The sequence below is a fragment of the Marmota marmota genome, unplaced genomic scaffold, assembly GCF_001458135.2.
Source record: "Marmota marmota marmota unplaced genomic scaffold, marMar, whole genome shotgun sequence".
NCBI lineage: Eukaryota > Metazoa > Chordata > Mammalia > Rodentia > Sciuridae > Marmota > Marmota marmota.
In genome coordinates this window covers 3249625-3260474 of record NW_025999926.1, presented here as the reverse complement: position 1 = coordinate 3260474, position 10850 = coordinate 3249625, and the positions used below count along the sequence as shown (strand labels likewise).

General features: G+C 47.8%; 1 long non-coding RNA gene and 1 pseudogene across 1 annotated transcript; one reads left to right on the top strand and one right to left on the bottom strand.

Moving 5' to 3' along the window:
* Window positions 1–250: 250 nt before the first annotated feature.
* LOC107157651 lies at window positions 251–2051 on the bottom strand (annotated as a pseudogene).
* Window positions 2052–3291: 1240 nt separating this feature from the next.
* LOC125615871 lies at window positions 3292–9453 on the top strand. The gene is made up of 2 exons (XR_007346471.1): window positions 3292–6800; window positions 7344–9453. It is a non-coding gene; the product is annotated as an uncharacterized LOC125615871 (long non-coding RNA).
* Window positions 9454–10850: the final 1397 nt, after the last annotated feature.

The window sequence follows — 10850 nt, the reverse complement described above, 5'->3', positions numbered from 1 at the left end:
GAGCAGTGGCCAGGACTCGCCCAGGCCACAGGAAGCTGTGCAGGCCAAGTGTCTCTAAAGACAGGAGGAGGAAAGGAGGGGGAAAAGGAGGGGGAGGGGAGGATCCAGCTCTGGCCTTATGCTGGCCTGGTTGGGGCACAGTTTCTGCCACCCTCCAGCTACGCGTCTTTGGAAGGTCATGGAGGTCCTTTTACCTCAGTGTCTCTGCAGGAAGCACTCATGTCATCAAGTGATCATTATTATTATTTTTTTAAAAAAATTTTCCTACTACATCTTTTTATTGTTTTAATTTTTGTTGTTGCTGAGGCTTAAAGAAATTAACTTTGCGCATCATTCATGCTGCCCGTGATACCGCTGGTTATCAGTGAGAGTCCTGCTTCCCCAGACGTTGAAGTTTGGACGTTAGCTGAGGCAAGCCTACAGAGCAGGGAGGGAGAAGGGGCATGGCTGGTGTCCTGGTATCCCAAGAAGCCAGGTGCTCTGTCCTTTCTACATGTCCGAGGCTTCCTTTGTTCTCCTGACCTCTTCCTCTTGTCTCTCTCCTTCCTGCCTATGTGACTGGGCCCAGGAATGCTGGTGGGGTGGCCTAAAGGGGGGACACAGGTGGGCTGAAGGGGGAAGGCAGGATGGAGCGGCCCAGGTCACATTAATCAACAACCTTACAGCTCCCTGCTGGGAGGGGCAGCTCGGGGACAGGTGACCTTGACAACAGGTAGGAGCAGGGCAGGTTCTTGATAAAGGTGAGGAAGGGCTCTGAAGGAATTAACATTTTAATCCCTCAGGGGACAGCCTCCAACTTCCTGGACTCACTCAAATTGGCCTCCTTGATCCGACCTGACTCGATTTACCTATCTATACTGACTGCCTGTCTAATTCCGGCTTCACCTGGATTAATGACACCATCTTATATCTAGGCAATTAGGAACAAGACCAAACTACGTTCTTTGGTCTATTTAGTTAACCAACGGCATTTCACCACTTAACCTTTAACAAGAACTCCTAACTAGTATTGATTATGAGAGGCGGGTGGTACTTCAGATGGGCACCTCTGAAAAGATTTGTCAGTTTCCTGTCCTGTTCTAGCCAGATTGTTTTGAAAACCTTGGGGGAAAGACTGAAACTCCCCACCAACCTGAGATTGGATGTGAGTTTTTACAACATTAATTGGAAACAAACAAACAAGAATCCCAACATGGCACCCAATAGACCTCCACAGATAAAGTCATTGACCAAATGAGCCCTGAGAAGGCAGGTGGCTCCTTCATGGGACCTCGAAAGCGAAAGAAAAGGACCTTGCTGAATCCATTACAGAAAAGAAGGGGCACCAAACCTCCATAACACTCCCCAATTCCATGGCCCTTCAGTGCCCCGAAAGGCTGATAAGTGCCTGTGAATTTGTCACGATGCTTGTGGTCTTGAAGCCAAGTCTGAAGTCTTTCCAATGGAGTGAAAAATGGCTTCGGTTGTCCCTGCAAGTCCTGCTGCCACCAGCCACGGGTTGCAAACTTGGGGGCACTGACGTGCTTTTGGAGAAGGCAAGATGAATCCTCACACACCAAACATAACTGCCAGGGTGGTTGTTTTCTGCATTAATTGGGGAAGGATCCCACGATACAAGTTTTGAAATCCACCCTCAACTGAAGCACTGCATCGTGGGTCTCGATTCCACAGAGCTGCCAAGAAATGGATCGTGGGAATGGGAAAGGTGCTGGCGACATTGTTGAAAGCTTCGCAGCCACCACACAAGGCTTCCTCTCACCAACATTGGTGACAAGGCGAGATGTCTTGTTTTGCAGATGTTAGGATCGGTGGCCTCTCTTCATGAGCCTCTGAATCCGTCATGCTGCATAAGATCTTTCTGCTTCGTGAAGGATCATTTTTTAACCTGTGACACCAGCTGAGCCTGGTGGCTTGGGGGATGACAGCTTTTGGGCAACTTCACTGATTTCTTCCGTTGTTATGGGTTTGTCAGGGTCTTTCTTCTGGAGTCAGTTAAAAAAAAAAAAAAAAATATATATATATATATATATATATATATATTTTAAGTTGTAGTTGTACACAATACATTTATTTATCTGTTTTTGTGTGGTGCTGAGGATCGAACCCATGGCCTCGCACATGCGAGGCAAGCGCTCTACCGCTGAGCCATAACCCCAGTCCCACTGGAGTCAGTTTTGATCACTGGATTTCTGGGGCCTGGGGTACCTGGCCTCACTCTCCCAGCCACTGTCCTGCAGAGGTACTCATCAAGATGTTGAGCAAGAAAAAAGGTAATGGCAAAACCGGTATAGGGAACTTAGGATGCTTAAATTAATCAGCCTTTTGGGGGTAAAGTAAACCAACTTGTGTTTGAACTATATTATGCTGTGTTTGTCGGTGAGGGCCGCTGTAACAAAATACCACAGACAGGGTGCCTTAATTTACTCACAGGTCTGGAGGTTGAGAAGTTCAAGGGCAAGGTTCCAGGAGGCTTTGATTCCTGGTTGGGGTTATTTGACTGGCTTGCAGACAGCCTCCTTCACAGAGACAGAGAGACACAGGGAGAAAGAGATTTCTGGGTCTCTTTCTCTTCTAGTAGAGATACCAGTCCTGTTGGATTGGAACTCCACCCTTAGGACGTCATTTAACCTCTTTAAAGGCTCCAAATACCATCATATTGGGGGTTACGCTTTCAACATGAATTTAGGGGGACATAATTCAGTCCATAGTGATTGTAAATGCCCAGCATAGTGCCCAGCCATGGTCAGCTTCAGGAGATGCCACCGGCTCTCAGTATTAATAGACAGGACCTTCAGGCTGGTCCTGCCCTGTAAGGAATCCTGGGACATTCCTCCTCCTGTCTTTAGAGACACTTGGCCTGCACAGCTTCCTGTGGCCTGGGCGAGTCCTGGCCACTGCTCTGTGCTTTGGAGCCAAGGACTTCATGGCCCATGTGGCACCTGCTTCTGCACCTTGGGGTGCTTGCTTTCCCCTGTGTCCTGCCTGCTACTCAGAGTCCACTCCGCATGGAGGCTGGCCATCTCCTCAGCCTGGCCGCCCCACTCTTTTCCCTGTGAAACCAGAACATTCGCTTCATCTCTTTGGCGTCTATCAGGAGGTGAGAGCAGTTAATTGAAAGTTGGGGGAGATGAGAAAGATTGTCAATGATGAAATCAGAGCAAATCAGCTTCTTCAACAGCCCCCTGGGTGGGTTCCCACAGAGCCAGCGCCTAGGAAGATCTTAGCTCCTCGCAGGCCAGGCAGATTGGTGGCATATTTTTTTTTTTTCTTATTTGTAATGTCTGGGTTTACTCTTCCAGCAGGCCACAACTTCCAAGAGTGAGAGGGAAAGGTCCCCAAATTCCCCCAATTCATAGGAACGAGGGTATTTGAAGTTGTGTGTTAATTCTGCCCTGAGATGGCTTTCCAGTACCTGTTGGGCTCTGGCCAGCGTCACCGAGGATCCCAACATCTCCTGGTGACCTCCAGCCTACCCTGCACCCCGACATTTGGGGCATCAGATGTCAGGATGGTGCTGGAAGGAGCTTCTCTGGTTCAACATGATGGAAACTTGACTTCAGTGGTGGTGGTGGTGGGGTTGCTGGTGGTTTGACCATTGTTCTGGACTGAATTGTGCCTCTCAAAATTCATATGCTGAATCCCTGATCCCCAGTGTGGCTGTACCTGAAGGTAGAATCTATAGGAGTGATTCAGGTTAGATGAGGTCACAGGGTGGTGCCTTCCAGCTGTAGAACTGGTCCTGCTAAGGAGAGAAAGAGACATCAGCATGTGCTCTCTGTGTCTCCCCCCTCTTTACCATGAGAGGATACACTGAGAGGGTGACTGTCTGCAAGCCAGGGTCCAGGCCCTTACCGGGAACCGAATCTGCCAGCACCTTGACCTTGAACTTCCCTACCTCTAGAACTGTGAGAAATAACTCTCGGTGTTTAATCTGCTGAGTCTAAGACATTTTGTTGTGGCACTCTGAGAAGATTAATATGATCATCTCATTCCCAGAGAGAAAAAGACCAATTTGAGGTAAGAGACCACCATCAATTCAGAGAGGATCCTGTGTCAATTCTCCTGAGCCCAAATCATATGAGCTGACAGCCCAAGTCCCCACCGGCTCTGAGGACTAGAGAATCTACCTCTGGCAGGTGTAGCTGGGGGGAGGTCTTTTCAGGGCAGCTATTTCTCCTGTTGCACTTCTCTGGAGGTTCAGAAGTGGGTCCTGACGAACAGCTGTTAGCAGTAGACTCTTTCAAGTAAGCTTATGACATGCTGCACCTGAATGGGGAGACACAAAAGCCACTATAAGGCATTAAACACCAAACTGTTAGTAATCGCAGCAACTCAGGAGGCCGAGGTAGGAGGACCGCAAGTTCAAAGCCAGCCTCAGCAGTTTAGCGAGGCCTTTGGCAGCTTAGTAAAACCCGGTCTCAAAAAATAAAAAGGCTGGTGATGTAGCTCTGTGGTAAAGTACCCCAGGTCCAATCCCTGGAGCCACAAGCAAAAATAAAAGCATAACAACAACAACAACAACAAAAAGCGTCAAACTGTTGGCAAAACGAGAAGGAGTATTCTTGCTTCAGTTTATCATAATTCCAATCTTTCTCAAATTCGTGTAGATTTGACACAAAGATACACCCTCGCTGTCCACCCAGTTTCCCACTGAGTCACCATTTCCCTAAGTTGTCTGAACCAGATGCACCACTTACAGCCTCGACAGAGCTGAAATTATGCCATGCTTGTCTTGGAAAACGGTCAATTTTCTGCAATCATCTAGACAATTCTCTTCCCCCCGAGAGGTTTTGTTAACATTCTTTTGGATCCAGACAGACATGGGACGGTTCGTAGGCAGCACTGGCTTCAGAACCCGCGTTGATTCTCCCTGCTGAGAAGAGCGTTTCTTGGGCTCCCCTGGCAGCTCCCCTGAGTGTGTGCCAGAGGTGTGCGGAAACCCAGCAGCACCCGAGAAAGCACATTCTGCTCTCCACGGGCGTCTGGGGTCACCAAGAAGCCACCACTTCCCAGGGCTGATTAGAAAATGAAAAAAGAAGTGAGTAGATCAAGGCGTTTTAATTGATGGTCAGCCTCTCCAGGTACTTGGATCTGCTCTCGCCTTGCCTTCCCCGTTGATATGGTTTTATGTGTCCCCAAAGGCCCAGCGTTAAAGGCTTGGTCACCAGCCTGTGGCACTACTGGGAAGTGGTGGAACCCTGACAAGGTGGGGCCAAGCGGGAGGAAGTTAGGCCCTTGAAGGGGATTTCGGGACCCCCAGCTCCTTCCTCTCTCTTCACACCATGGCCATGAGGTGAACAGTTTCACCATGCACTCCTGCCATGATGAGCTGCCTTGCCCTGGGATCAGTGTGACAAGCCGAATCCATCATGGACTGAAATCTCTGTGAGCCCAAATGAACCTTTTCTCTTTTTTAAGTTAATTATTTCAGGTATTTTGTTACAGTCATGGGGACTGACTAATATACCCCTTCTGCCTGAATTTTGTGCCTGTCTTATGGAAGCCCTGCTCCCTGGATTTTGTTACTGAATGCACCACTTTCACCTTCATTTGGTACTCTACTTCTTTCTGCTTTTTCACAGGCAGATATTGATTTATTGTCCTTTGGCAATATTTATTTATTGAGATTATTATTCATTAATGTAAATTATGTTTATTGCGCAAAGAATTGAATAGAATTGAAAGACTCAGCGTAAAAAGAATAGATCCCCTTGGTCCTTCTGTCCCTCTCTAAGATACCAGAGCCCTATTCCTCATAGTGACTCACTTTTTTTAATATATATATTTTAAAATTGTTAATAGACCTTTATTTTTATTTATTTATATGCGGTGCTGAGAATCAAACCCAGTGCCTCACAAATGCCAGGCAAGTACATTACTGCTGAGCCCCAGCCTCAGCCCGGTCTCTCACTTTTGAGCTACTTTTTTGGTTATTTCTTTTGGCAGTGACTTTTGTGCCTTTAGATAATATGCTTACATCATCATGTCTTGATCCATTGGAAATGTAGTTGTTTGACTTTTTGTAATGACAGAGTTACTTACCCCATGCTATTGTGTCTTCTATCACATCTTCTAGTACAGTTAAATCCATAATTAATATATTATTAGGATAGTAAGATAAATGTTGTTTACTGAGGTTCCAATATGCACATTTCCTGTCTTGTGGGAAACTTTTGTTTCTCCTGGAGTTTTTAATTGCCACATTTTTTCTAGCCACTTGTATACTTTTCTAGCCACTTAAAAAAATATTGTCCTCAAATGTTCAATTTTAATCATTTATTTTATTAGTCTTCTTTCTTTCCCCAAGAGCCTTCAATTCTGGATACTTCCATAAACCCACCAAATCTGGACTGTTCCATCTTTAGGCCTGTGGCATATTCTTCTCGCTGGGCCTTCTCCTTCACTCTCCTAGCTTGGGCCCAATGCTCCTTTGCTCTTTCGTCTTGCTCATTTTGCCAGAGGTTATCCCAGTAGTTACTTAATAAAGGTGCAAAGAAGGTTAATTTTATGAATGCTGATATATATGAAAATGTCTTTAGTCTATCTCTGCACATGACTAATACTTTGCTAAATCTAGAATTCCAGGTTGAAAATAATCTTCCCTCAGGAATTTTTAGGTGTCCGTGTCTTCAGGAATTACAAGGCGCTATAGCGCTGATCCCACGGTGTTAAAGTCTCTGCCCTGAAGTTCAAGATTCACAGAGGTTGCTGGATACGCGGCCCCTCTACGATCCATTCCCCGATTGCCCGACACAGCACTTGGTGCTTCAGAATGGCCACCCCTCCTCACACCTTTAAAGGTCTGCCTGGGTGGTTCCTGTGTATCATTACATCCCAGACAACGTTGTCTTCATAAGAAGTCATCTTGTCGTGTTCTCTGGAGGGTTCTGTGCCCTGTTATTGGGTTTGTTAAAAGATAGTCCCCCGGTACCTTGAGATTTTCCTTCCTTCCAAATTGGAACACTCATCTACTTCTTAGCACATCGAGGGGCTGCTGCAGCCTGTGTTTGCATCCCCCCTTTTGGGGCAGTTTGGTGAGGACTGGGGGCAGTATTGGTGCCAGTGGCTCAGGGTGATGCTGTGCGTATGGAGGGGTGGGATGCGGGGAGGGCTGCAGTGGAGGGAGGGGCTGAGAGTCCAGATAAGGACGCTAAAAAGTGGCAGAGGAGCCCCCGGCGGGAGGAGGCCTTCCAGCCCTGTCCTGACTCTGGGGACCTTTCTGCTCAGCCCCCTGGCTTGTCTGACGCCTGAGGCCTCTGCTGGAGGGAGGGAGAATGGGAGAAAAAAACTTGGTTTATGCAATGACATCAAAATTAATTCTAATTTTGAATTTTAAAACCGAGTGCTCTGGCCTCCGAGACAAGAACTCCTTCAGAACTGTGCTTCACAAGTGGACTTCCGATCCAGATGGGGGACGGCCACTTCTGTCACCAAAGGAGAGCGAAAGATTACTCTCCCACAGATACAAACTCTTCAGTCTCCCGAATCCCCCAGAAGAGGGGCCTCTCTCTAAAGCTCCTGAGGAGAAGGACGAGGTCAGCTGCCCTTGATGCCCTGTGTCCCCAGGTGTGTGTGGTGGGGCTGGTGCAGTTTAGGTGCTGAGCCCTGTCAGCCCCCTCCCAGCATTGCTCCCTGGTGTTCCAGGGTGACATACAGAGCCATCCCTTCTTCCTTTATATCCTCCCCTTGATCTTGTGATGCCCACAGCGTGTCCCAGCACCCCAGGGGCTCCCTGTGGGTCCCTGTGCCAGGGACAATGCTCACTGACAATGCCTGTGCTTGCTCCCTGGGTCTCATCTGCAAAGATCACCTCGAATCATTGGCAGGGCCCTCCTTAGTGGGCAGGAGACAGGGGACATTGGAGACAACTACCTGCCTACCATGGACCCACAGCCCGTGGTCTGGAGGGCCACCCTGTCTTCCAAAGCCGGGTGAGACAGTTGTGACTGAGCTCGGGGCCAGCATGCTCTAGAGACCCTTTTCAGAAGGCACCATGAAAGCTAGAGCCAGCTGGGACATAGGAATTGTCCCTGAGTGACCCAGGGGCTCACTTCCTTCAAAAAAAGGGTATTGAAACAAAAAGGCCCCGGAGGGGCAGGTCCCTGGAGCCCAGATCCCTTTCTGTCTGCACGCAGCCGAGGCCAGTCATGGGACAAGTCTTTCCGGCTTTGCATCAGATACTTCAAGAAAAGAGGCCAGAAACCTGTCCCAGGCCTCGCCCTCCCCTTAGATCTGGGAGCCAGTGCCATGGTGCTGGGTGCAGCAGCAGGACTGCTGTTCCAACTAACCAGCCCACCAGGGGACGGCCACTTGCGTTTTTAAGCATTAATTCACACAGTCTTCACAACAGCTGCATGACACACTCTGCATTTCCCAGAACACTGAAGCTCAGAGAGATGAAGTGACTAGCCCCGCATCACACAGCTGTTCTCCGTGGAAGGGCCTGATTTCAGAGCCCAGCTCTATTCAGAGTCTCATGCTGGAGGATCCTTGGTATGCTCTTCTGGTACAGGGTGGTGGCTGACCTGATTAATGCTTGACAGGGTCCCCTCCAAAGCCACAAGCGTCCCATCAGACATGATGAGGCACTGGAGGGCAGGGAGGACCTCACTTTCTATGCCTGTGTCCTGGGCAGTAGTGACAACATGGGCTCCCTCTGTCCCTTTCACTGCCTCTGAGGGACAAGGATCACATAGCTGCAGTGTCCACAGGAAGATTAAAAACTGAGTCTGTGTGTCAGGACATCGTGGTCCCTGTGGGAGCTGGGTGGACTCCCTGCCTGACCACAGGGCCCTCTGCCTCTATTCACTGGAGCCCATGAGGTTTTCTTTTTTTTTGGACAGGGGATTGAACCCAGGGGATCTTAACCATTGAGCCACCCATCCACCTATCCAGCCGTTTTGTTTTGATTTGATTTTTTATTTAGAGACAAGGTCTCACTAAGTTGCTGAGGTTGGCCTTAAATTTGTGATCCTCCTCCCCCCAGCCTCCTGAGTCACTAGATTTACAGCTGTGCATCGGCATACCCAGCTAGGACCGTGCTGTTTTGACTGTGGAGTTGGGATGTCAGACCCGAGAGCCTAGGAGGCTCCTCTTTCTGCCTCCCCTCCCCTCTTAGAGCATCCTGCTTGTCTTATTTGCCACCATTTTTTTTGTAAAAATGTTTGAACAGATGGAAACATTGAGAGTGAGCACCCAGACACTCATCCCTGGATTCTACGGCTCACGTGGACTTCTGTTTACTTTTTTGCATATCTAGCCATATATCTCCATGATGGCCCACCTCTTTTTTTTTTTTTGGCAGTGCTGGAGGTCAATCCTGGAGCCTCATACTTGCAAGACAACTGCTCTATGGCTGAGTTACACCATACCCACCCGCCACGTTCTTTATACTAAACCACTTGCTTGGATTTTAAAAATTTAATTGTGTTAAAATACATTTAACAAAATTCACCATTTGTATCAGTCAGTTTTCCATGACTGTAGTGAAATGCCTGAAGTAATTAACTTATAAAGAGAAAAGTCTATTTAGCTTATGGTTCTGGAGGTGCTAGTCTGAGATTGAGTGGCCCCGTTGTTACTCAGCACATCACGGTGGAAGCCTGCATGAGAGTAAACTGCTTACATCTTGAGTCAGGGAGCAGAGAGAGACTGGGGCACTGGAGTTCTGCTATCCCCTCCGAGGGCACACCCCCAATGACCTAGGATCTCCCACTAAGCCCCACCTCTTAAAGATCCACAGCATTTCTCAACACTGCCACCTTTAACCAAACCTTTTTTTTTTTTTTTTAAAGAGAGAGAGAGAGAATTTTTTTTAATATTTATTTTTTAGTTTTTGGCGGACACAACATCTTTGTTTGTATGTGGTACGGAGGATTGAACCCGGGCCGCACACATGCCAGGCGAGCGCGCTACCGCTTGAGCTACATCCCCAGCCCCTAACCAAACCTTTAACACATGGACCTTTCGGGGACACCATCCTTTGGGGGACACTACCATAGTGCCATCTTAACCATTTTTAAATCTACAGGGGAGCAGCACTAAGCATATTCACATATTGTGCAATCATCACCACCATCCATCTCCAGAACTTTCCTACTTTCCCAAGCATAATTTTTCAACAATTAAACAGTATCTTCCCATTTTTCTTCCGTCCCTATGGCCCCTGAAAACTGCCATTCTGCTTTCTCTCTCTCTGACTTGGACTACCGCAGGTCCCTCACAGAAGTGGATCGTACACTGTCTGTCCTTCTGTGTCTAGCTTATTTCACTCAGCAGAATGTCCTCAAGGTTCATCCGTGTTGTAGCAAGTGTCAGAATTTTCTTCCTTTTTAAGGCTGAATGATATTCCGCTGTATGGATAGACCACATTTTGCTTATGCATTCTTCTGTCAATGAACACTTGGGTTGCTTTCACTTTTTGGCTATTGCAGTCAAGGCTGCTATGAATATTGATGTACAAATACCTTTCAAGGCCCTACTGTTAATTCTTTGAGCTACATCCTCATGTCTTTAATTAACAACACATTTTTCTCTGGAATGCTGTCAGAAGAAGATAGAATAAGGTTCCCAAGGTGTCTGCAGAAGCCCAGGTGGCCTCAGTGACAGGTACCAGGGGATGGGTTGATTCAGAGGGACTGAGGCTCAACCTTGGTTTTTTTCTGGGTGAACCATTTTGAGTCCCAGGAGGGCTTCAATGTTCTGTTGTGGCGTGAGATGATGAGTTTGGTGATCCCCAAAGTCAATGCACTGATAATCAAGAAGAAGGAACTTCGAGGCTCTGAATGTCTGTCCTCCCTAAAATTCACATGTTGGAATCTTACCGCAGGTGACGGTATTAGGAGTGGGGC